The 26,322-nt window shown below is 43.6% G+C and overlaps 1 protein-coding gene across 6 annotated transcripts in view; it reads left to right on the top strand.

The window, feature by feature from the left end:
* Nucleotides 1–26,322, top strand: part of IL34 (interleukin 34) — a 69,492-nt gene that overhangs the window by 28,045 nt on the left and 15,125 nt on the right. The window contains exon 1 of one of the 6 annotated variants that reach the window (XM_053607114.1): nucleotides 799–1,387. The exons of 3 other annotated variants lie outside the window; for them this stretch is intronic. The gene's annotated coding sequence lies outside the window, so the exon portion shown is untranslated. Of the gene's footprint in view, nucleotides 1–798; nucleotides 1,388–1,706; nucleotides 1,725–25,665; nucleotides 26,002–26,322 lie in introns of those variants that run through there. 2 more of the 6 variants (XM_053607142.1, XM_053607132.1) reach the window with 2 other exon arrangements.

Here is a 26,322-nt window from a genome sequence, read left to right as displayed (position 1 = left end):
GTGAGGCTGGTGGGACCACTGTGCCCCCTTTCTGGAGACAGTGGAGAGGGGCAGTCTCACATCTGGAGCTGGGACTGGAACTCAGGTGCCCCGGACACGTGGAGAGGCCTACACCTTCTACATAGGAGCTTCTCTCCCAGGCTGACCCTATTCTGACTCCCAGGAGAGGGGAAGGGGCTGGGGCTGAGAGGGGGCCTGGGAGAGGAGGAAGGAATCCAATAGCAGAGGAAATTCCTGCTGGACTCTCTCCTCCATCCCCACCCTGGCCTGTGTCCTGTTTCCCTCCAGCTCCTCGGGGTGCCAAGCCTTTAGCTGACCTAATTCTCCTTCTCTGTTGGAATTTCAGCATCTGGCCCAACTGTCCAATTCATTCACTCAGATGTTATTTGCCAGATGTTATAGAATTTCCTAAATGCCAGGCCAGTGCCAGGCATGGGGGGCCACAGTGATGAGGCCAGCACCAGGCTCTGTCCCCATGGAGGTCATTCCTGAGGCACAAGTGGGAACCTTTACTACCATGTCTGAGTGGCCAGTTCTGTGCAGAAAGTGCCGCAGAGGATGTGACAGGGAATGGCCTGGGTGGTCGGAGAAGAAATAGTCATGGAGGTGAGGTTTGAGATGACAAGGAGGAGCCAGCTGGGCAAAAGTCTGCTGTGGAACATTCTAGGCAGAGGGAAGGCAAAGTCCTTATGGAGCAGGGACAGTGGGTGTGGCTGAGTGGAGGTGGCAGGAGGGGCCGCTGCACAGCCTGCCAGGAAGTGTGGGGAGCAGTTAAGGTTTATTCTAAGTGCAGATTCCAAGAGTCTTCTGGAGATGAAAAAAATGCTTTATTCTTCCCTTCTCTTCTATCTTTTGTGATTTGGGGACCTCTTGATTGGAAACACGTTTGAGAGGCTCTGAGCACTGGAAGGTGTTACTGACTGAATTAAAGGTTCACAGCTGGGCTTCTTTGCCTCAAGGTGAAACAACTCTGTTATTTAAAAACAGCCCTTCCCATTCTCTCTCCTTGCTCCCTCACAGGTTCTCCTAGAGGCCCTCCCTTCGTTAGTCACTGAAGCCAAAGCTCTGTGGCAGGCTCTGCTTCTAGGGAAGTGGCCTCGGACAGGTGAACCGGGGCCATGTGTAGTAGTCTGGAATTGGGGTTCTGTGGTCAAAGAACCAGCTGATCCCTGAAGGTCACTCCCTCCAGCTCTGAGAGCCTCTAAAACTGTGTGATTTATTTAAGTCACGCAGCAAATAAATGGCAGAGTCAGGCCCACAAACCACTCACAGCCTGAAGGCAGAGGATGAGTGCTTGGGGCCCTGCTGCTGATGGTGGTGCAGAGCCCCAGGCCCAAGCTGTGGTCACCCAAAGCTGTGCTCCTGGATCATGTTCTGGATCTCCCAGGTAAGGTCTGTGTACCTTAATTACTCCAGAGACTTCACTTTCCTTAACTTCATGTCTTTTCTTCTGTGTGAGAATAATTCGTACTAAATTATGAAAGACTGTCATCTCAGAGCCCTCTCAGAGACAATGCATCCTGAAGAGAAGATGCTCGTTAGCCCAAATAAATCTCTAACTGGGTGGACTTTTTGACAGGGGGATAAAGTGTGTTGGGAAAAAACACACACAGTGCAAATCTGGAGATTGGAGGGGTCATGAGGGAGCCATGGATGAGGAGGTACCTCAGCTTTCCCAAGATCAGCTCCCCACCCCCATTTCTGCTTCTCTCCACAATCAGACGGTAAGTGAGAAATGCTGAGTGTCTTCCTCAGGCTCCCCCAGCGGGGCCTGTCAAAGGTGTGAGTCACTGGAAGAGAAGGTGACACAACTAAAATAATTTTCCCAAAAGTTCATTTTTGAAAAGAAGAGGCTAGTGGTTTGAACTAAGCTCCCTGGTGAATGGTTTATTTCTCAGGAGAGTGGAGGACTGTTTCAGGAAATCTGCATGCCATTTTCTAAAGGGTTGGCCTCCCTCATGGGCCCTCATATAGATCTGGAGGCTCAGGGTTGAGGACTGGGGAGGCACTCCGAGGGGATGGCTGCTATCCTGTGTGGGGTCTTCGCCCTGGTCTCTGCCCTGGCTGTCCAGTGGCTTTGGGGAAATCGTTTACCTTTTCCAGGGTACAGTTTCCTCATCTGTGAAATGGCTGGTGTTGGATATGCTACCTCGGTTTTTACAGTGTGGTCTGCAGGCCAGCAGCCTCTGCAGCACCTGGGAGCTTGTTAGACATGCAGAAAACTCAGGCTGTACCACAGACTTTCTGAATCAGAATCTGTATTTTACAAAGAGTCCCGGCATTTGTTTGCACATCATAGTTTGAGGAGTCCTGCTCTGGACTAAATTACTCAGGTGTGGTCCTTCCACTGGCTGCATCCATCTCTCCTGAGACAAAGTGTGTTAGAAATGCAAGTTCAGGGCGGCGCCTGTGGCTCAGTGAGTAGGGCGCCGGCCCCATATGCCGAGGGTGGCGGGTTCGGACCCAGCCCCGGCCAAACTGCAACCAAAAAATAGCCGGGCGTTGTGGCGGGCGCCTGTAGTCCCAGCTGCTCGGGAGGCTGAGGCTAGAGAATCACGTAAGCCCAAGAGTTAGAGGTTGCTGTGAGCCGTGTGACGCCACGGCACTCTACCCGAGGGCGGTACAGTGAGACTCTGTCTCTACAAAAAAAAAAAAAATAAATAAAAAAAAAAAAAAAAAAAAGAAATGCAAGTTCATGGGCCCTGGACCTACGGAATCTCATTTCTGAGGGTGGCATCTGGTAGTGTGTGTGTTTTATTTCAGATTACTATGAGGGTATAAAGGTTTAGGTCGGTGGTTCTCAACCTTCCTAATGCCGCGACCCACAGGTTGAGAAGCGCTGGTTAGGTTATAATGTTCGCATTTGTTAGGTGAAGTCCCTGTTTAGTGGTCCCGCACCCAGGAGGCGTGCCACTTACCCTTACATTGTGCCCATTAGTTGGGAGTACACCAGTCTCCCTCCCTCCTGCCCTCTCTTCTTTCCCCCAATAGGAAAAAATTGAATTTTAAAGTGAGGTTTTCTCTTGTGTGGACTTGAATTAGTTCATCTACTGGCTTCATATTAGTATTGATTACACCAGACGCTGGCTTTTCCATTCTTGTGACACTTTACTAAAGAGAATGTTCTCCAACTCTATCCAGGTTAATATAAAGGATGTAAAGTCTCCATCTTTTTATGGCTAAATAGTATTCCCTGGCCTACTGATACAACAGTTGTTTATTAATCCATTCCTGGGTTGATGGGCACTTGGGTTGCTTCTGCATGTGGGTTTTTGTTGTTGTTGCTGTTTTTTTGAGATAGGGCTGTCACCAGGGCTGAAGTGCTATATCATGATCATAGTTCACGGCAACCTCCAATTCCTGGGCTCAAGGGATCCCTGGGTCAGACTCCCAAGTAGCTGGGACTACATGTGTGCACCACTATGCTCAGCTAATTAATTTTTTTTTTTTTTTTTTTTTGCAGAAGACTTGTTATGTTGCCAGGCATGGTCTTAAATTTCTGGCCTCTTGTGTTCCTCCTGCCTCCACCTCCCAAAGAGCTGGGATTACAGGCATGAGCCACTGCACTGGCCACAGCCTGTGTTTTCACAGCTTTTCTGAGGTCTGAGATTCTCAGGTCTGACTCTCAGCCTGCAGCTGAGGTGTCGCTGTCAAGCAGCTGTTGTGTGTGGAGCTCGTTTTGGCTGCTTTGGGAAACATGCAAACACCTGCACTTCACAGCAATTCGTGATATTCTGTCCTATTTTTGCTCTGCCCAAGAGAAAATTAGGCTTTAAGGCAGGTTAAGCAAATTGCCCAATCTCTTTGTTTTTTCATTATTATGGGTCTGTAAGAGTTCTATATCCAATCTCTTTCTATCTCACAAAGTATTGCAGTAACAATATTGACCTAAGATGTTTCTGGCAAGTGTCAGTGAGCTATTACAAGTAATAAAATTTCTCATAAATATTATCTGATTATAAACGACAGAGGCTCTGTTAGAACAGGAGCTGGTGTAGATCTTGTAGGTCATGTTCAAGGCTTAGGAGCTTGTGGCCTGCAACTCTTCTCTTAGCAATCAGTGATTTTCATTGGATAATACATTCACATGTTTAAACACCTTGTCAAAAAGAATTATTGTGAAAAGTTTTCTTTCCACATCTGTCCTATAACCACTCTCACCTGGTAATTGCTTTTAGTTTATTGGGTTTAATCTTATTAAAGCTGATTCTTGGGAAAGCTGAGCAGTCTCCTTGTGACCTCCAAAATCTCTGGACTTGCATGCATTTTTCCAATTTACTTTTTTTTTTTTTTTTTGAGACAGAGTCTCAATTTGTCACCTTCAGTAGAGCGCTGTGGCATCACAGCTCACGGCAACCTCTTGGGCTTAAGCGAATCTCTTGCTTCAGCCTCCGAAGTAGCTGCAACTATAGGACTCCATCACAATGCCCGGCTATTTTTTTTTAGAAATGTGGTCTTGCACTTGTTGAGGCTGATCTCAAACCTGTGAGTTCTGACAGAGTGCTAGGATTATAGGCATGAGCCACTGTACCCAGCCCAATTCACATTATCACCCTGACAAAACACCAAGCATCTTTTTTAAAGATGCTCTGACAGATTTCTGACTTGCCAATCTTTCACACTTTAGTGTGAATTATTCTAATATAGTCTCATTATGCAAATACAAGCATATGGAAAATATATATATATAAATGCATTGCCACCTCTGCTGAACACAGTTTACAAAATAGACTGCACACATTCTGGGCCTTACTTGTTTCACTGATAATAGCATGCTGTACTCAAGTTTTTTTTTTTTTTTTTTTCAATCTGCTATCACAGACATTGCTGATGACTAACCTTGTGCTGGTGCATGTTATCTATGCAGAATAAGTTCCCAGAAATGTGAATGTTAGGTATCTGTATTTGGAGTTGTGAGAGATATTGCCAGTTTGTTTTCTTTCCATATGGTTAGTATTGCTTTCATTTCCATTAGTTTTTGGATGAAAAATTACCGTTTTCCCACATCACTGCCAATCCTTGAGTATCACTGGATTTTTACCAATCTGATAGGTGAAAAACATGGCCCAATGTAGCCTTAATTTAAATTTGTTATGAAAAGTTTTAAGTTTATAATACGTTTAACTGTTTCTTTCTCTATGATTGTCTTGCTCATATTGTTTGCTTGTTTTAAAGAGTAGGTGATCTTTTTTAAAATTTGTTTCCATATTAGGGAGATTAGCCTTTTTACTTTTTTTTTTTTTGGTTTTTGGCCGGGGCTGGGTTTGAACCCACCACCTCCGGCATATGGGACCGGCGCCCTACTCACTGAGCCACAGGCGCCACCCAGCCTTTTTACTTTTGATACTAGTTGGATTCAGTTCAGTATCTCTCTTTTGTTGATTATGTTGTTTTGTATGGACAAGTTTTTAATTTCATGCAAATTTATCCGCCTTTTATGGCTTCTGAATAATTGAATCATGATATAAAAACCCTCCCTTAAGAAAACTTTAAGATAGGGTGGCGCCTGTGGCTCAGTGAGTAGGGCGCCAGCCTCATATACCGAGGGTGGTGGGTTCAAGCCCAGCCCCGGCTGAACTGCAACCAAAAAAATAGCCGGGCGTTGTGGTGGGTGCCTGTGGTCCCAGCTGCTGGGAGGCTGAGGCAGGAGAATCGCTGAAGCCCAGGAGCTGGAGGTTGCTGTGAGTCCTGTGACATCATGGCACTCTACTGAAGGTGGTAAAGTGAGACTCTGTCTACAAAAAAAAAAAATAAATAAAAATAAAAATTAAAAAAAAAAAACTTTAAGGTAACAGGATGTGTTCTGTTTTCTTCTGTCATTTTATATTCAAATTTTGATCCATTTGGAATTTATCCTGATGTATGCTGTGGGGAATAGAGCCAACGGTATTCTCCCCCCCCCCCCAGATGACTATCTCTTCCCTATTAAATCAAGAAGCTGTTTTATCACAGGCTGGTTCATCATAAGCTCTTTCCCCACACATACTTGGATCTATTTCAGAACTTCCTACTCTTTTCCATTGGCTTCTCTGTTTATTCATGTTCATTCAAACTGTTTTGTTTATTAATGTTTATAATATTTTAAAAATATATTTAGTATGTGGAAGGGATGCCGCTTTTATTTTTTGAGTTCTTTTAGGCTATTCTCATTTTTCCATTTGAACTTGAAAATCTAATGTCTGATTACACAAACACACGTGGGTGTTTTTATTGGAATTGCTTTGATAAAAATGAAAGCATAACACATATAGAAAAGTGAATAAATTATAAGCAGACAGTTTGATGAGAGGAACACACTCTTGTAACTATTATCTAAATCTGGAAATAAAGCATTACCAGAAGAATCCCCTCTCAAACCCCTAGTCACTAGTATCCCACCCTTCTTCTGGAAGATAAATCATCCTCCTTTTTTAAAATTTATTTTTATTTATTTTTAAATTTATTATTTTTTGAGACAGTCTCAAGCTGTCGCCCTGGGTAGAGTGCCGTGGCATCACTGCTCATAGCAACCTCCAACTCTTGGGCTTAAGTGATCCTCTTGCCTCAGCCTCCCAAGTAGCTGGGACTACAGGTGCCCACACAATGCCCGGCTATTTTTTGGTTGTAGTTGTCATTGTTGTTTGGCAGGCCCGGGCTGGATTCGAACCCATCAGCTCTGGTGTATGTGGCTGGCATCTTAGCTGCTTGAGCTACAGGTGCCCAGCCAAATCATCCTTTTTTCATTCCTTAACTCATAGATTGGTTTTGTTGTGCTTTTTTTTTTTTTTTCTTTTAAACTGATTTTATCTACATGTATTCTTTTGTGTCTGGCTTCCTTTGCCCAACATTTTATTGTGAGGTTTATCCATTCTCTTGTTGATGGACATTTAAATTGTATCCCGATTTTTGGCTATTGTGAACATTGTAACATACGGCTTTTGGTGCCCACATGCACACATTTCTGTCGGACACTTAGGAGAGAAATTCCTGAGTCATGGAATGTGCATGTATTCAACTTCAGAAAATACTGCCCAACAGTCTTCCAAATGGTTGTGTAACAGGGCTGGGTGCAGTACTCATTCCTGTAATCCTAGCACTCAGGGAGGCTAAGGCGGGTGGATCAGGAGTTTAAAGACCAGCCTGAGCAACAGTGAGACCCTGTCTCGAAAAATAGTTGGGTGTTATGGCAGGTGCCTGTAGTCCCAGCTACCCTGGAGGCTGAGGCAAGTGGATTGCTTGAGCCCAACAGTTTGAGGTTGCTGTGAGCTATGACGCCAGAGTACTCTACTGAGGGCAACAAAGTGAAACTCTGTCTCAAAAACAAACAAATAGATACATGACATTTACTTTCCCAGGAATGTCTGAGAATTCTGTTTATCCCATACCCTTGCAACACTTGGATTTGATGATCTTTTTAATTTTATTCATTCTGGTTGGTGCATAGTGGTAATGTGGTTTTCATTTTCACTTCTCTAATGACTAATGAGGTTAAATACCTTTTTTATATGTTTGACCATCAATACCACTTTTTGTTAAATGCGTTGGGATTGCTTTAAACTTATACATTAAGAGAATGGACATATTTGTGATGTTCCTATCTAAGAACATAGTATATCTTTCCATTTGTTTAAATCTTCTGTGTCCTTTAGAGTTTATTAGAGTTTTTTAATATATCTTGCATATTTCTTGGCATCATTTTGTTTCTGGGTATTACCTTTTTTGCAGCTATTGTAAGTGGAGTCTCTTCTATTTGGGATATTGTTTATAGTAGATTCTTAGTTTATTTTGTTGGATGTTCTGGGGTTATAGTTATATCATCTATAAGTGGAAATAATTTTATTTCTCCTATTCAATTCTTTCATTTCGAATTTCTTTTGCTTGTGTAATTGCATTGGCTAGCACCTCCTGTACAAAGATAGTGAGCACATTTGTTTTGTTCTTGTCTTTGGTGGCAATGCTTCTAGTGAATTCAAGTTAAGCAAAATGCTGGACTTTATATGAGATCGATATATTTTATCATGGTAAGGAATTATCCATTAAATCCTACTTTAATAAGGATTTTTATCAGGAAGAAGGATTGAATATTATCAAATGCTTATTCAGCATTTATAGATTGCCTAAACTTTATTACAGTGACCTTTTGGTATATTCAAGGGATGGGTTCCAGGACCCCTGTGGATACTAAAATCTGAGGATGCCCATGTTCTTTATATAAGATGATGTGGAATTTGCAGATAACCTACCCACATCCTTCTGTATACTCTCAGGGGTGTTCAACCTTTTTTTCCCTCTGTTGCACATTAGAAAAATAAGAGTTGTCTTGGGCTACACATTAAATATACAAACACTAATGAAAGCTGATTAGCAAAAAAAACAAACAAACAAACAAACATAAACCCCCCCAAACAAACAAACAAAGCATCTGTGCATCCTTTTTTTTTTTTGAGACAGTCTCACTATGTCACCCCTCAGTAGAGTGCTATGATGTCACAGCTCACAGCAACCTCAAACTCTTGGGCTTAAGCAATTCTTCCACCTCAACCTCCCAAGTAGCTGGGACCATAGGCGTCCACCACAATGCCTGGCTATTTTTTGTTGTTGTCGTCATCATTGTTGTTAAGCAGGCCCAGACTGGGTTTGAACCGCCAGTCTCTGTGTATGTGGCTGGCACCCTAACTAGTGAGCTATGGCTGCCGAGCCAGTGCATACTTTTCTTGATATCCAACACCATAGATAACCAAAAGAAACTCTCACAAAATCAACATGCAGCCTACAGGACACCCTTGCTTAAAATAATCTCTAAATTACTAATACCTAATACAATGTAATGTAGATGCTGTGTCAATAGTTGTTATACTGTATTTTAGGGTATAGCGACAAGAAAAAAGTCTGTACATGTACAGTACAGATTCAATCACCATAAGCCCAACAACATTATTCTTTTTTGAGACACTTTGTTGCCCTCGGTAGAATGCTGTGGGGTCAGAGCTCCCAGCAATCTCAATCTCTTGGGCTCAAGTGGTCTTCTTGCCTCAGCCTCGTTAGTAGCTGGGACTAAAGGTGCGTGCCCCAATGCCTGGCTAGTTTTAGAGGCGGGATCTTGCTCTTGCTCAGGCTAGTCTTAAACTCTTGAGCTCAGGCCATCTACCTGCCTTGGCCTCCCAGAGTGCTAGGATTACATCTTTGATCTGTGGTTGATTGAATGTGCAGATACAGAATCTAAGGATACAGAAGGCTGACTGTGTTATATTTTAAGAGGTTTTCTGATATTGAGCCATCCTTGTAGTCTTGGAAATATACATGGCCTGTGGACATGGACAGAACCGGTACCCACAGGCTTAATTCTCCTTTCCTAAAGTGAGGAAACACTGGTTTGATTTTTCTACTAGGAAACTTAGCTCAAACTCCTTTCTAGTGTGATGGGCAATAGGAACTGGGGTTTCCCACAGAGTTAAGAAAAAAACTGCATGATTGTGGTCTAAGCCTTTTCCAGTTTAGCTCTGTTATTGTTTTTGTTAACTTAAAACAAAACATATTAAAACTCAAATAAGACCAAAGAATCTTTATCCTGTTACATTCAGTTTTGTTTATGTAATGTTTTGGAGGATGTCCCAGTGGCCTTTAGAATCTCTGGGCTATTATAAAACTTGGGACTAACTGCCGTGATGTTTCTCAAGATGGATTAAAAAATTGGCTAAAAGGGCCTGGTCATTAACAAAGAAAAACCACTTGGTGGGGGGCGGTGGACTGATGGTCCTGGTACCTGTCTGGGCTTTTCTGTGGCCTTTGACTCTGAGGGTTGGAGCTTGCTCTGAAGTGGGCTGGTTTGCTTGTGAACAGCACATCCGCATGGTGCTGCCCCTGTACAAGGTATTTGTGCTTGACCCAGCAAAGGGGGGTGATTTGGGCATGAAGGGAGAGCCACTGGGAGGGAACAGCTGGGCAGTGAATTCTGAGGGGCATGGGGCTGGCCTCTCCAGGGCTTCTGTCTCATCTAGCAGAGCATGAGCCAGGTTGGAGCTTTCAGAACTAACTTAGCTCTTTTTTATTGTGAAAATTGGAATATAATTTACTTAAAATGCACAGATCCTACATGTTCAATTTGGTGGTACATTGGTTTCCTAGGGCTTCTAATAATAAAGTACCAGAAACATGGTGGCTTGCACCAGAAATGTATTTGCTCACAGATCTGGGGGGCTGGAAATCCAAATTCCAGGTGTTGGCAAGGCCATGATGTCTTTGGTGGCTGTAGGGGAGGACCTCATTCTCCTAGCTTCTAGGGCCTGTGCTCTGTGGCTTGTGGACATGGCACTGTAATCTCTGTCTAATCATCAGATGGTCTCCCCCAGTGTGTCTCTGGTTTTTCTTCTGAGGACACCGGACATTGGATTAAGGTCTACCTAATACAGGATGACTTCACTCTAATTTAACTAACTACATCTGCAAAGACTTTTTCCAAATCAGGTCATAGTCTGAGATTCTAGGTAGACATGAATGGGGTAGGGAAATTATTCAACCCAGTACAGACTTTTTTTCTTCTTGTTATGAGACAGAGTCTCACTCTATTACCCTGGGTAGAGTGCCATGGTATCATCCTAGCTAACAGCACCCTCAGATTCCTGAGCTCAAGTGATCCTCCTGCCTCAGCCTCCTGAGTAGCTGGGACTACCACAATGCTTGCTGTTTTTTTATTTTTAGAAGAGATGGGGTCTCACTCTTGCTTAGGCTGGTCTTGAACTTGAACTCCTAAGCTCAAGGCTGGTCTTGAACTTGAACTCCTGAGCTTAAGCAATCCGCTGCCTTGGCCTCTCAGAATGTTAGGATTATAGGTGTGAGCCACTGCACCTGGCCAGTATAGACATTTTTGACTATTGTGTGTACTCACATGACCACCACTGCATCCAGAGATGGAACATTTCCAATACCCTAAAGGTTCCCTCCTGCCCCTTTCTAGTTAATTCTTAACACCACCATCAACCCCTGACAACCATGATTCTGATTCCCATCTCTGTAGACTAGTTCTTGTCTTCAAATGGATGGAATTACACAGTGCATGATGTTTTGTGTCTGGCTGTTTTTGCTCAAAATAATGTTTTTGAGATTCATCCATGCTACTGCAACAATCAGTGGTTTGTTCCTTTTTATTGCCAAGTAATATTCTGCTGTATGATTATAGCACAACTTATACATCTGGTCTTCTAGCGGTGACTATTTGGATTGTTCTCAGTTTCTGGAACTTCATATTATTCGTGATAGGAATATAGCGGTTATGCACGTGGCTGGTTGCCTGGTGGTTCTTTTTTGTGGACACATAGCTCGATTTTTCTAGGTTGGACTCTGGGGGTGAGATTGCTGGGGTCTGGGGTAAGTGTATGCTTAGCTTTTTGAGCCCTGCCAGTCTTTTCTGAAATGATTATACCGCGTTATATTCCCAAGAGCAGTGTGCAGGGTTCCAGTTGCTTCACATCTTCTTGAACTCAGATAGTTATTTTCTTGGGGATGGTTATTTTCTTTCATCGGGAGAGAGGATAAGCCCTCTGCAGAGAATTCCATGGCAGAGCTCTCATGCTGAACACCCTCCAGCTACTGACTTGCATTTGTTCCTTTTTGCTTTGTTTTGTTTTCTTTTTCATCCTGGCGCTCTTGGGAGGCTTTCAGCACAAAGACCTACTGGAGTCCTTTTGTCTGCTGTCGCCTTTGTCAGAGAAAGGCACCTGCATGGACTCTCCCACTCTGTTCTTCCATTCTGACCCCTGGCTAGTTCCAGGCAGATGTTGGAGGTCAGAGGTCAGAAGTTAGAGTCCTCTAGAAAGACATCAGCAGCTCCTTGAAGCAGGAGATGTTTGGAGCGTTCAAGGGTCCCACTGACTAGTCCCGCACTGGGTTTCTTTCTTTTCTTTCTTCTTTCACAATTAAGATTTTCCTCACCCATCTTTATTGATGGCACAAAAACAATAGCAAGAAAAGAAGTCATTAAAAAATAAAAAGAGCTTATATTTTCCAAAATGCATTTTTACTGTTATTAATAGAGAATTTGGTCAGGCACAGTGGCTCATGCCTATAATCCTAGAGCTCTGGGAGGCCAACATGGGAGGATCGCCTGAGCTCAGGAGTTCGAGACCAGGCTGAGTAAGAGAGAGAGAGACCCTGACTCTACTAAAAATAGAAAAATTAGCTAAGGGTCACGAGAGGCACCTGTAGTCTCAGCTACACAGAAGGCTGAGGCAGGGGGATCACTTAAACCTGGGAGTTTGAGGATGCTGTAAGCTACTCTGTTTCCCCAAAAATAAGACATCCTCCAAAAATAAGACCTACTTACAGGAAAGATAAGACATCCCCTGAAAATAAGACCTAGAGCATCTTTGGGAGCACACCTTAAAATAAGACACTGTCTTATTTTCTGGGAAACAGGGTAGGATACCACTCTAGCCTGGGCAACAGAGTAAGACTTTATCTCGAAAAAATAGAAAATAGTAAATAGTAGTAATAACAGTAGTGTGTACTGTGTGCCAGCTCATAGTACACGCTCAGTGTTCTAAGTGTTCTGTATATAGAAGCCCAGTACATCCTTACAATTCCCTTGAGGTCGGAATTTTGTATCAAGCCCATTTTACAAATGAGGAACTTGAAGGAGTAAGAGTCCTCACCTTGACCAAGGCAATGTGGAATCAGAATTGGAACCCAGTCTAGCTTCAGAGTCTGTATCTTAGACTCTTCATGTTTTCCCTTGAGGTCATTCACATTTTAGAAATGTAGCCACATTTATTTAAAAAGGCAACTTTATTCACCACCATGAATGGAAAATTCACCCTACTTTCTGTATACAGGAGACAACCATAAAAATGAATATTCCGATAACAACATAACATTCTAAATAGCACCTGTTGCTCCTTCCCCATTTTTTCTTTTTTTTTTTTGTAGAGACAGAGTCTCACTTTATGGCCCTCAGTAAAGAGCTGTGGCATCACAGCTCACAGCAACCTCCAACTCCTGGGCTTAAGCGATTCTCTTGCCTCAGCCTCCCAAGCAGCTGGGACTACAGGCGCCCACCACAACGCCCAGCTATTTTTTGGTTGCAGTTCAGCCGGGGCTGGGTTTGAATCTGCCACCCTCGGTATATGGGGCCAGCGCCTTACTGATTGAGCCACAGGCACCGTCCTCCTTCCCCATTTTTTAATAATGGTTTGTTCTTTTGATGTCATATCTAAGAAAATTTTGCCCAACTCAAAGTCACAAAGATTTTCTTGTTGTTGTTGAGAAAGAGTCTTGGTCTGTGGCCCAGGTGAACACCTGGCCTTGAGTAATCCTCCCACCTCAGCCTCCCAAGTAGCTGGGGCTACAGCTACTTATTTATTTATTTATTTTTCTGTACAGATAAGGTCTGGTTATGTTGCTCAGGCTGGTCTCAAACTGCTGGTCTCAAACGATCCTCCTGCCTCAGCCTCCCAAAGTGCTGAGCTACCACACCCAGCTTCTGCTGAGTTTTCTTCAAGAAATGTTGTTTTTAGGTTTTACAAACAAGTCAATGGGCCATGTCAAGTTGATTTTTGTGTGTGGTATGGGGTAAGGGTTATGTTAAATTTTAAAAATGGTTCACTAAATGCATACCAGTGGAAAAAAATGTAAATATATATATATGTGGATATCTAATAGTTTCCACGGTATTGACTGGGAAGACTCTGAGTCTTCCCTGAGTCTGACTTTTCTCAGGCACTGGATTAATTCTCAGAATTGCCACAAAGATAAAAAGGCATAATCATCTCACTACACTTTTTGTAATGCAATTGGCAAGTGATCAGCTCTCAGTAAACAGCAGTTCTTATTTTGCTAACTGCTTTTTTTGTGGTTTGGCAATTAGATTGTTTGCAGTTGTTTTTTTTTTTTTTCTTTCTTCACGTGTAAACAGGAATGCAATGGATATTCTAGGCATACAGCTTTTTTTTTTCTTCCTTAAAATTATTTTAGGCTGTATTTCTGGATCTTTCTCCACACTACGAAGTAGTGTTAAAAGTGTTCAGATCCATGTACTCTGCCGTAAGCCATGGATGGGTTTTAAATTAGCTCAGCTTCTAAGCACAGGGGGCTCCCTGGGAGGTTTGAGGGCTAGAGTCATTGCCTTCCCTGGGGATACTTTCCTGACCCCCAGTAACTCCTGGCCACTGATCACAGGGTTTCCATCCTGCGCATTCTTTCTCATGATGCTGTTTTCTATTCGTTTATTTACCTCTTAGCCTCCCCCACTGGCCTATGTGCCTCTTACTGGAATCATGACTTATGAATTCCCAGCACAGTGCCTGCACACAATAGGTGCTTAATAAATGCTGATTGTAAAGACAGAGTTGAATGCGGCTTCCTTATACTGCTGCTGGGCCTGTAGACTTTTGAGAGGCGAGCTTCCAGATAAGAGCAACTGTGTAGCACCGTGGCTGGGATCACCCTTGGGTTCCATGTCATCTTACTACCTAGACAATTTTCTCTAAGTGTGACGCATGGACTGTGGTTAATGTTGGTTGGTGTTATATGGACCTGGATTCTGCAGTTAATGACACTGAATCCCAAAGTGAGGAAATTACTTTTCAGTTTTTTCTCAACTTTTCTTATTTCTCTAGGACAGGGTTTCTCAACCTTGCCTCTATCGAACCTTGGGGCCAGAACATTCTTTTCTGTGATGTGTATTATGGGGAGTCTAGCAGCACCCCTGGATCTACTCACCAGATACCAGTAGCATCCCCAGCCCAGTGGTGGCAACCAAAAATACCTCCAAACATTGTCAAATGTCCCCTAGGGGCCCACATCACCCATGTTGAGAATTAACTGGTGTAGGAGAAAAACTCAGCAGCCCGTTGGTAATATATTTTAAACACCTCTTGAACCCTTACCAATCTCCTTTTTTTCCAAAAAGAGAGAGCATATTCCTAGCTCACAGCCTTTAGCAGGCAAAGCTCTCTCACTAGGATTCGATACCCATAACACTGTTCTGTTTTACTTGAAATTGCCTTCTCATTTGGACAAGTAAAAACTGTTTCTGTGTTTATGAAAGTGTTATAAAGTTTTCCTTACACATAAATTTAAGTAAAAATGTAGAATGAATGTAGAGAAATCCTTCCTGGTATAGGGAAATGTGGTCCAACAGTGTCACGGTAGGCACCTGACCTCAAGGTAGGAAATGCTGAGTAAGCCACCTTCCTGTTTTGGTGGTTCCGTCACCTGTAGCACTGGGGTGGATTTTCATGTCTGGTTTCATCTGAGATAACACTCCAGCTTGGGAGATGCCCTAGGGATATGGCATTGCACCAAGCTTCCCAAATGTGCTGACGGCTGATCACAGATAAGTGGTTCCCACCAGAAAAGTACAGCCTGCTTCAGGCGTTTGACCTCTGAATCCAGAAGGGTACTTGGTTAGGGCCATTCAGGTGACTTTGGGTCATATGAACAGAGGTATTGCATCCAGGACCCAACCAATCCTGTTTGAGAATCAGGCACTTGAAAACACATCACACAAGACTGGAGATGATCTGGTTTCAGAAAGAAGCCACGTGTAGGACGAAAGCACAATGTTTCTTTATATCAGACATTTTGGCAAAGCCATGGATAGGCCAGTGCCTCTGCTTGCCTCATGGTAAAAGACTTGATCAGAGCTGGGTACGGTGGCTCATGCCTGTAATCCTAGCACTCAGGGAGGCCGAGGCAGTAGGATAGTTTGAACTCAGGAGTTCAAGACCAACCCAAGCAAGAGTAAGACCCAAATGGGTGCCTGTAGTTCAGCAACTAGGGTGCTACCCACATACACTACAGCTGGCGGGTTCGAATCCAGCCCGGACCTGCCAAACAACAATGACAACTGCAAAAAAAAAATAGCTGGGCATTGTGGCGGGCACCTGTAGTCCCAGCTACTTGGGAGGCTGAGGCAAGAGAATCAATTAAGCCTAAGAGTTTGGGGGGTTGTTACGAGATGTGACGTCGTGGCACTCTACCGAGGGCAACACAGTGAGACTGTCTCAAAAAAAAAAAAAAAAAAAGGTAAAAATAGAAAAAAATAGCTGGGTGTTTTGGTGGGCACCTGTAGTCCCAGCTATTCACGAGGCTGAGGCAAGAGGATCGCTTGAGCCTAGGAGTTCAAGGTTGCTGTAAGCTGTGATGATGTCACTGCACTCTAGCCAGGGTAACAGAAAGATTCTGTTCTCAAAACAAATAAACAGACTTGATTAGAAAGCAAGATAAGTTAGACTGTCACATTTTGCAGCCCTCCATGAATTAATAAATCTAGGCACCAGGGGCTACCAACATCAGCAAAGAGTGAAAAGTAGATACATGCCGTCTACTGAATGAACACGGCAATGCTTGATGGGCACGCTTAGAACCTTGACTCAAGCATAACAAAAGCAATCCATATAATTGAAAGTATTTGTACCCCCATAATATTTTGAAATATTGTAAAATTTTTTTTTCTTTCTTTTTTTTTTTTTTGCAGAGACAGAGTCTCACTTTATGGCCCTCGGTAGAGTGCCGTGGCCTCACACAGCTCACAGCAACCTCCAACTCCTGGGCTTAAGTGATTCTCCTGCCTCAGCCTCCCGAGTAGCTGGGACTACAGGCGCCCGCCACAACGCCTGGCTATTTTTTGGTTGCAGTTTGGCCGGGGCTGGGCTTGAACCCGCCACCCTCCCTCCAACGGAGCCACAGGCGCCGCCCTGAAATATTATAAAATTTTAATAATGAAATAAATTGGGATACCATTAGGCTGATGTGGCTCCAGGGTTTTGCATTCCTACAGAAACAAACCAAAGTCCACTGTAAACACTAAAATGAATAGAGACGTTACCAATCAGAAATTGTCCCCTTACCTTAGACAAGTGTCTTATGACTCTGACCAATCAAATATATATATATTTTTTAATCGACTGCAATGACTTTATTTTAGTGGCTTTCCAAGCCCCCACAGGGTCTCCTTAGCCAGGGCTGGCATCCAGTCAACCATCTTCACAGTGGAGACCTAATTACTTGATTCTGTTTTGTAGATCACAGAGGTTCCTTCCAATGATCTCTTCTTTCATTTCCTCAAATCAGCTTACACATTCTGAAAGTATATCCATCACTCTCTAATACTTTGAGGTGGCGCATTCTGGTCTCCTACTTTGTGTTTGAAGCAGATCGCTTCTTCCTCTTCGCTATCATTAATCTTTTCATTATCTTCTTCTTTCTCTTAGCACAGTCAGGGCATAACAAATTATCTTTTAGGCCTGGAGATGGGAAAATGCAGGCTGGTAACAGGAAGAGGGAAATCATTCTCCTGGGAGTGCAGGCACCCAGGCCTGACCCGCATGAAACTGTAGGTGGACCCTCTGTGCCTGCGGGGAGAGCCTCGCCATGGATCACACATCACCTAAGGCCAGAAGCTGTTGCCAAAAAGGCCTCAGCAGAAGCAGGAATGGACCATGAATTCAGAGTCTTAGGCTGACCAGCTTTTGCAGGATGCCACTGCAGATTCCTGAGCTGATGTTATCACTTGCACTCTATCTGGCTCTTCTGTTTTCACACTCACCTTGGACCTTTCCTGAGGTCTTGCTCTCTTGGTCTCTGCCTTGAGTTTCCTTGAACATGAATGTAATCTGGTCTCCTTTGGTGTTTCAGGAATTTCACATTTCTGTTCAGGAAAGGCATCCTCCTGAAGCCTCAGAAAAACTTCTGTTTTCTTGCCGTCAGTACTCAGCTTGAGTTGCTGGCCCCAGTTCCTCAAAGTGTCTCGACGCACATCATTAATGGGAGGCAAAAGGGTTGGCAAGAGAAGATCAGATTTTTTACATCCAGCTTTTCGGATGGCTTTTGATTGTTTATTTGTTGGAGGTAGATGAATTTTCCTGAACTTCTCAGAGTTGTAGTGCTGGCGGAGGCAGTCCCTGTCTTCCTATCTTCATTGTGTTTCTGGGGATTCTTCAGTTTGACACCAGAAGTTGAAGAAACAGTTGGTTCCATTTGTTCATTATTTGAATCGTCTTTAACTGGAACCAATGTCAAAATCACACTTTCTTCATCATCTATTTCCTCCTCAGAGAAATCCTTCTGGCTGCTACCATGATTTGAGTCTGACATTTTTTCAGCAGGACCTGGGGAGGTAAAGCCAGCAATGGTTAGGATAGGTGCTAACCATTTACTTCTTTTAATCTCCAATCAAATATATTTTCTTCCCCTTCCTTCCTTGGCAGCCTGTGAAAGCTTGCTCTCCACATGGCTGCAGAGAAGTTCTCCTTTACCTCTTCTCATTCTGAGTGTTGATTCATCAATCATCCCTTGCTCAAAAAAACTTTATTCAATTTATTTATTTATTTTTTTTGAAGTCTTTCTTTTAACAAGTGTCATCAGCCCATAGTTTAGGGCCTTCTAAGTCCTTAAGCATGGCCTTTTTTTTTTTTTTTTTTTTTTTAATTGTTGGGGTTTCTTTGAGGGTACAATAAACCAGGTTACACTGATTGCATTTGTTAGGCAAAGTCCCTCTTGCAAGCACAGCCTTTTTTGACTGAATTCAAATTTTTTTTTTTTTTTTTTTTTGGTTTTTGGCCAGGGCTGGGTTTGAACCCGCCACCTCTGGCATATGGGACCAGCACCTACTCCTTGAGCCACAGGTGCCACCCGACTGAATTCAAATTTTACAGAACAAGTCCTAAGATTTGTTTTGAAAACAAAATAAAAATATAAAAGGTGGGAAAAAAATGTTAATAAAAATACAAAGGGCTTGGTTCCTGTAGCTCAGTGGTTGGGGCGCTGGTCACATATACCCAGGCTGGTGCATTCGAACCCAGCCCTAGCCTGCTAAACGACAATGACAACTACAACAACAAAAATAAATAAATAAAAATGAAAGGGATTTTATTCAAATAGAAGGCTACAGCCTTCTCACCCCTGGCTAGGGTTTGCGAATTGCAGACAAATGGTGCAGTTCAACATGTTAACATGTTCCCCGCCCTCTCTTTCTGCATTTACAATTGGAGCAGACTCAAACTCAAACCCTTTCTTTTTTTTTTTTTTTTTGTGGTTTTTGGCCGGGGCTGGGTTTGAACCCGCCACCTCCGGCATATGGGACCGGCGCCCTACTCCTTGAGCCACAGGCGCCGCCCCTCAAACCCTTTCTTATGTGTTGGGAGGGGCACATGAGGTCTCTGGGATAGCTGGCCAGCTTCTATTTTCTGCCTGGGTGGTAGTTGTAAGGTGTGATTATTGTATAGCAATCCATTAAACTATACATTTGCTTTATGTTATCTGTATCTGTGTTGTTGTTTTTTTTTTTTTTGATTGATTGATTTGATTGAGACAAATTCTCACTCTATTGCCCTGGATAGAGTATTCAGGGCAACCTCAAACTCTTAGGCTTGAGCAATCTTCTTGCCTTAGCCTACCAAGTAGCTGGGACTACCACAACCATGCCCGGCTAGTTTTTCTATTTTTAATAGAGTTGGGATCTTGCTCTTGCTTAGGTTGATCTCGAACTTCTGAGCTCAAGCAGTCTACCTGCCTCAGTCCCCCAGAGTGCCAGGATTACAGGCATGAGCCCCTGTGCTGGGCCTCTGTGTTTTATTTTTTTTATTATTACTTTTTTTTTTGTAGAGACAGAGTCTCACTTTATGGCCCTCGGTAGAGTGCCATGGCCTCACACAGCTCACAGCAACCTCCAACTCCTGGGCTTAAGCGATTCTCTTACCTTAGTCTCCCGAGCAGCTGGGACTACAGGCGCCCGCCGAAACGCCCGGCTATTTTTTGGTTGCAGTTTGGCCGGGGCCAGGTTTGAACCCGCCACCCTCGGTGTATGGGCCCGGCGCCCTACCGACTGAGCCACAGGCGCCGCCCTGTGTTTTATTTTTAAATACATTTTTTGGAAAGCAAGCTGCAAAAGAATATGTGTAGTATGCTCCATTTTGTAGGCAAAAAGAGAGAAAATATGAAAAATATACTTCTATTTTAAAAGAGAAACAACATCAGGATAAATAAAAACTAATATAAATGGTCATTTGTTGGGAGAAAGGAGTGGAAAAGATGGATAGGAAGCTAGATCTTTCTGAACATAACTTTTATAGTTTTTACTTTGGAATTAGGTAAATGTTTTTTATGATTAAAACAAAAAAAATTCACACACCCCCAAATCAAAAACAAATAGAAGTACATAGTCTTTTGACTATACAATCATAGTGGGAATATATCCTAAGATAAGAATGATAAAGAAATCTTGAACTTCACAGACTGTCTTATTGTTAAATTATAATGTTAGGGTTACTATTTTGAAACCATTATATATACAGTAGAACCACCATAGTTGAACACCTCCCTACGTTGACCACCTCAGGTTGGCCTAATTTTCACAGACTGGACGTGCACCACATGTACATATCAGTACGGTAGGGTTAGTTCCTTACCTTGACAACCCCCATATGTTCACCAGTCTATTACAGTCCCATGAGTGGTCAACTTACAGAGGTTCTACTGTATATTTTATATATACACAGACATACACATATATACAAGGTCAGGCAGGTAAGTTCATGAACTCATCCTAGAAAAAGTGTTACATACCTCATTGCTGAGTATCAGTATGGTCTCTAGACGGCCAAGGGGAGTACTTCAAAGGTGACCATAGTGATATGGCATTGAGGACCATTCTCCACTACAAGAGTACCTTGGAAAAGTCCCTGGCTTCAGGTCTGAGGCAGAGTATGTATAAGATGAACCTGGAATCTCTTGCAGTGCCTGAAAGCAAGAAGTTCTTAACTAGCAGAGCCAGGTCAATAGGACAGGAACCTACTGAAAGGAGTGCTCGCTGGTCTAATGATGAAATAATGTGAACATCAAAGAGAATAATAAATTGCCACTTTAGAAAACAAAAGGTTGGCAATTTCTAATGGTTAGATTTCCAGCTATAGCTCACACCTATAATCCTAGCACTCTAGGAGGCCAAGGTGGGTGTATCGCTTGAGCTCAGGAGTTCGAGAACAGCCTGAGGAAGAGTCAAACCCCATTTCTACTAAAAATAGAAAAATCAGCTGGGTGTGGTGATGGGGTCCTGTAGTCGCAGCTACTTGGGAGGCCAAGGCAAGAAGGATTGCTTAAGCCCAGGAGTTTGAGGTTGCTGTGAGCTATGAAGCCACAGTACGCTACCCAGGGTGACAAAGTGAGACTGTCTCAAAAGAAGTAAAAGAAATAGCTACTGATACACTCAATAACATGGATGAATCTCTACAGCATTTGCCAAGTGAAAGAAAGCAGGGTAGAAATGGCAATGTATTACTTGATTCTATTTATATGACATTCTGGGAAAAATGTCTTAAAACTCTAGGGACAGAAATTAGATCAGTGACTTCCCAAGATGAGCAGTGGGGAAGGAGATTTACTGCAAAGGGGTACAAGGGAGCTTTTGAGGGTGAGAGAAATGTTCTGTGTCCTGAATGAGGTGCAAACTGTACACTTAAAGAGAGTAAACCTCAATTATACTCCATTAGGCCTGATTTAAAAATCATTTTAAGGGGGCGGCGCCTGTGGCTCAGTGAGTAGGGCGCTGGCCCCATATGCCGAGGGTGGCGGGTTCAAACCCGGCCCCGGCTAAACTGCAACCAAAAAATAGCCGGGCGTTGTGGCGGGCGCCTGTAGTCCCCGCTGCTTGGGAGGCTGAGGCAAGAGAATCGCGTAAGCCCAAGAGTTAGAGGTTGCTGTGAGCCGTGTGACGTCACGGCACTCTACCCGAGGGCGGTACAGTGAGACTCTGTCTCTACAAAAAAAAAAAAAAAAAAAAATCATTTTAAGGATGGTTGTGGTGGCTCAGGCTAGTAATCCTAGCACCTTGGGAGGCTGAAGTGGGAGGACTGCTTAAGGCCAGGCTAAGGAAGAATGATATTCCTTCTCTACAAAAAAATAGAAAAATCAGCTGCGTGTTGTGGCTTGTACCTATAGTCCCAGTTACTTGGGAGGCTGAGGCAGGAGGATCACTTGAGCCCAGGACTTTGAGGTTGCTGTGAGCTGTGATGATGGTACTGCATTCCAGCCTGGGCAACAGAGCAAGGCCTTGTCTTAGACAGACAAACAAACAGAGAGAGAGAGAGAATATACAAATGGAAGCAAATGAGGTTAACCACCATTAGCTGTCATGGAAATGCAAATCAAAACCAGGATGGGATACCACTCCATGCCAAATTACATGGACATAATTACAAAGGAAGATAAAAACAAGCACTGAGGAGGAAGTGGAGAAACTGGAACTCTCATGCGTTGTGGTGGGAATGTGAAATGACCCTGCTGCTTTGGAAAGCAGACTGGCAGTTCCTCAAAAAGTTAAACTTGGAGTTAGCATATTATTCAGTAATTCCATTCCTAGGTAAGTACTCAAGAGAATTGAAAACCTACATCCAGGCTGAGCTCAGTGGTTCACACCTGTAATCCTAGCACTTTGGGAGGCTAAGGCAGGAAGATTGCTTGAGTGCAGATGTTTGAGGTTACAGAGGGCTACGAGCGTGCCAGATCCTGTCTCTAAAACAGTGGTTCTTAACCATCCTAATGCCACCGCCCTTTAATACAGTTCCTGGGGGTCGCAACCCACAAGTTGAGAACTGCTGCTCTAAAATAAATAACAGAATAAAATAAAATGTAGGTCCACACAAAAACGTGCTAATGAGTATTTTTAGTCATATTATTCATAAGAACCAAAAAGTGAAAACAACTCAATATGTCATCAACGATAAATGTACAAAGAAGATGTGGTATCTTCATGCAATGGTGTATTATTTGACAATAACGGGAATGAAGTATGGATACGTGCTGTGTTTTAGTTTTTTTGGGCTGCTGTGATAAAACACCACAGACTGGCTAACTTAAACAACAGAAATTTGCTTTTTCACAGTTCTGGAGGTGTGAGGTCAGGGTGCCAGCATGGTTGGTTTCTGGTGAGGGTTCTCTCTGTGGGCTGCAGATGGCCACCTTCTCCCTGTGTGCTCACATCGCCGCCTCTTTATATGAGCACAGGAGAGAGAGAGGTTTCAGGTATCTCTTCTTTTTGATTTTATTGATATAATTGCTCTTTCATTTTTTAATTTTTTGGTATTCAAACCTTTGCAAGTGATGTCTCATAAGGGCACTAATTCTACTGTGAGGTTCCCACCCTTGTGATCTCATCTAACCCTAATTATCTTCCAAAGGTCTCTTCTGCAAATACCATGGCATTAGGGGTTAGATCTTCAAAATATGAATTTTGGAGGGATACAAACATTCACTTCATAACATGTTACAAGATGAGTGAACCTCTGAAAACATACTAAGTAAAAGAAGGCACTCATAAAGGATCACATATTGTATGATTGATTCCATTTATATCAAATGACTGGAATAGCTAATTTATAGAGACAGAAAGACTATTAGTAGTTGCCAGGGGCCAGGGGGAGAGGAAACACGGAGTGACTGCTAATGAACACAGGGTTTATTTAGGGGTGATGAAAATGTTCTGGAATTATAGTGATCATTCCACATGAGCACACTAAAAACTCCCACTGAATTGTACACTTTTATTTTTTTTTTGAGACAGAGCCTCAAGCTGTTGCCCTGGGTGGAGTGCTGTGGCATCACAGCTCACAGCAACCTCCAACTCCTGGGCTTAAGTGATTCTCTTGCCTCAGCCTCCCATGTAGCTGGGACTACAGGTACTCGCCACAACGCCTGGCTATTTTTTGGTTGTAGTTGTCATTGTTGTTGGCAGGCCGGGCCTAGATTTGAGCCCTTCAGCTCTGGTGTATGTGGCTGGAGGCTTAGCTGCCTGAGCTATAGGCACCAAGCCTGAGTTGTATACTTTAAAATGGTGTATTTTATGGCACACAAATTATATCTTAATTTTAAAAAGAAATGAAAACTCAAGAGGCTGAGGCAAGAGGATTGCTTGAGCCCAGGAGTTTGATGTTGCTGTGAGCTATGATGATGCCACCGCACTCTACCCCAGGTCAACAGAGTGAGACTGTCTCAAAAGAAAAAAAAAAAAGTAGTAATGGCACATCTTTGTCCCCAAAGGCCTCCTGACCTGGCACTGAGCTTCAGTCTGATAAAGAAAACCATCTGAGCCGCTCCCAGAAGATGCTTCGGGTTGGGTTTGATCCAACTTTTACAGAGCATTTTGCAGACGTGATACATTTTCATGCTGTACCAATTAGCTTTAGCTATGGAACAAACCACTCCAAAACTTAGTGACTTAAAATAAATACTTATTGTTTCTCATGATTCTGTGGGTGGACTGGAACTCTGGGCTGACCTGGCTGAGGCCAGCTGGTCTCAGATGGCCCTTTGAAATGTCTGGGGCCTCTGCAACACCACCCCGGGGAGGCTGCTGGGACTATTTACCGGATATGAAGTCTCCAGTGTAGCAAGAGAGGGCAAGTCCCATTGCACAAGTATATCCCATTGGTCAGAGCAAGTCACATGGCCAAGCCCACAGAGACAAAGGTGGAGGGACAGAGATGCTTTGTAAAAGCATCTGAACGGGAGCTAAGGGTGCTAGCCGGGCAACTCTCTGTATGACACTGACACATTAGGTGTGGGCAGGAGTGGTCTTGTGTCATTCACATGCCCTAGGTCTGGAATCTCATTTCCACTGGTAGAACAGGGGCGGTGGGTGTAATGCTACCCAGAAGTATTCCTGGGTGATGACATTAGCCAGAATAAAGAATTCCTGTTTCTGCTTGTTTGTTGCCCTTTTTCTGTGGCCTAAACTCAGCCCTGTTTTTCTTCCACCTCTTCCTTGTAGAGAATGCCTGTGACTCATCTTCTTTACTGCTGCTTATTGTGTCTCCCCGTATTTTTCAGGGGCAGAGTAGCCTGACTCCTAGGCGGAGGGCAGTGTTGGGAGGCCTGGTGGCTATGTGGCCTTGGGCCGGCTCCCTTCATCCCCGGGTCTCTGTTTTCTCATCTGTGGGATATGGGTTTATAAGGAATGGATCAGAGGCCTTTCTGGCCCTGTCCTCCTTGCCAGAAAGTAATCAGGCTGATCAGGTGTCCCCTGGGACTCTGTCCTTGTGACTGTTAGGTCATACCTGGTATCTTTGGGGAGAAGAATATTCTGGCTGGATGTAGTAGAATGGTTGCAGTTCTACACACACATGTGTGCGCACACGCATCCATCCATGCCCTTTGCAATATATATACATATATTTTTGAGACAGTCTATGTCACCCTTGGTAGAGTGCCATGGTGTCATAGCTCATAGTAACCTCAAACTCTTAGGCTTAAGTGATTCTTTTGCCTCAGCCTCCCAAGTAGCTGGGACTATAGGCACCTACTACAATGCACAGCTATTTTTTTGTTACAGTTGTCATTGTTGTTTAGCTGGCCCAGGTCGGATTTGAACTCACCAACCTTGGTGCATTGGCGTAGCTCTTTCCATCCAGCCCTCTCGAATCTGCTTTGGCCCATAGAATGTGATGGAAATGATGGTGTGATTATTCTGAGCCTTGCCTTAAGAGGCTTTGACTTGCTTCATGTCTTGGAATCCTGCATCTGCTGTGAGAACAAGCCTAGGCTAGCCTGCTAGAGGATGAGTCATCCCAGATAAGGCAACCTATACCAGCCAGCACCCTGCCAACCCACCAGCATGAGCGAGGCCAGCCAGATCAGCTGAGCCCTACCTAGATCAGTCAAGACCAGCATAGGTTAGCAGAGCCCTACCTGGATCAGCCGAGCCCTACCTAGATCAGCTAAGTCCCAGCCAATCTATAGTTTGTGAAATATCATAAATGATTGCTGTTTTCAGCCACCATGTTTTGAGGGTGATTTGTTACACTGTTGATACAATAGGTACTTGGGATCTCTCACTGGCTGTATGTGACCTGAACATGAAACTGTACCACTACCTCAGGGCTGGGCACCACCTGCCAAGATTCCAGTGTGGATTCACTGCTCCTTCCCTGGGAGGTGGTCTTGGTTCTCAGGGGACAGAGGAGACAAAGTGGCTGGCTTTGGAAAGGAGGAAACAGTGAAGTCCCCAAGATGAGCCAGTCCTTAAACATGAATTAGGTGATTATCAGAACACCGCTCCAGCCCAGAAATCCTTTTAAAATTTAGTTTTTATTTTTTTTAGTCAAAGTTATAGTGGCACCTGAATTAAGAGCTCAATAATTTGATGTGATGTTATAAACCCTAGTTGGCCTCTGCCTGTTCCTTTCTGCTCGGTTTCTGATCCCTAGACACAAGACTCTCAACTTAAAAATGCACATTAATTGCTCTAAATAATGTGTGCACATTTCTGTTGCCTCCCCTCCATGGTGGACTTAGTTCCTTATGCTCTCCTTCCCTTCCCCCAACACTTGCCTTCTCCTTGACCTTGTATCTCAGTAT

The sequence above is a fragment of the Nycticebus coucang genome, chromosome 2, assembly GCF_027406575.1.
Source record: "Nycticebus coucang isolate mNycCou1 chromosome 2, mNycCou1.pri, whole genome shotgun sequence".
Classification (NCBI taxonomy): domain Eukaryota; kingdom Metazoa; phylum Chordata; class Mammalia; order Primates; family Lorisidae; genus Nycticebus; species Nycticebus coucang.
The sequence above is the reverse complement of the archived record's forward strand: the minus strand, read 5'-3'. Positions and strand labels throughout refer to the sequence as shown.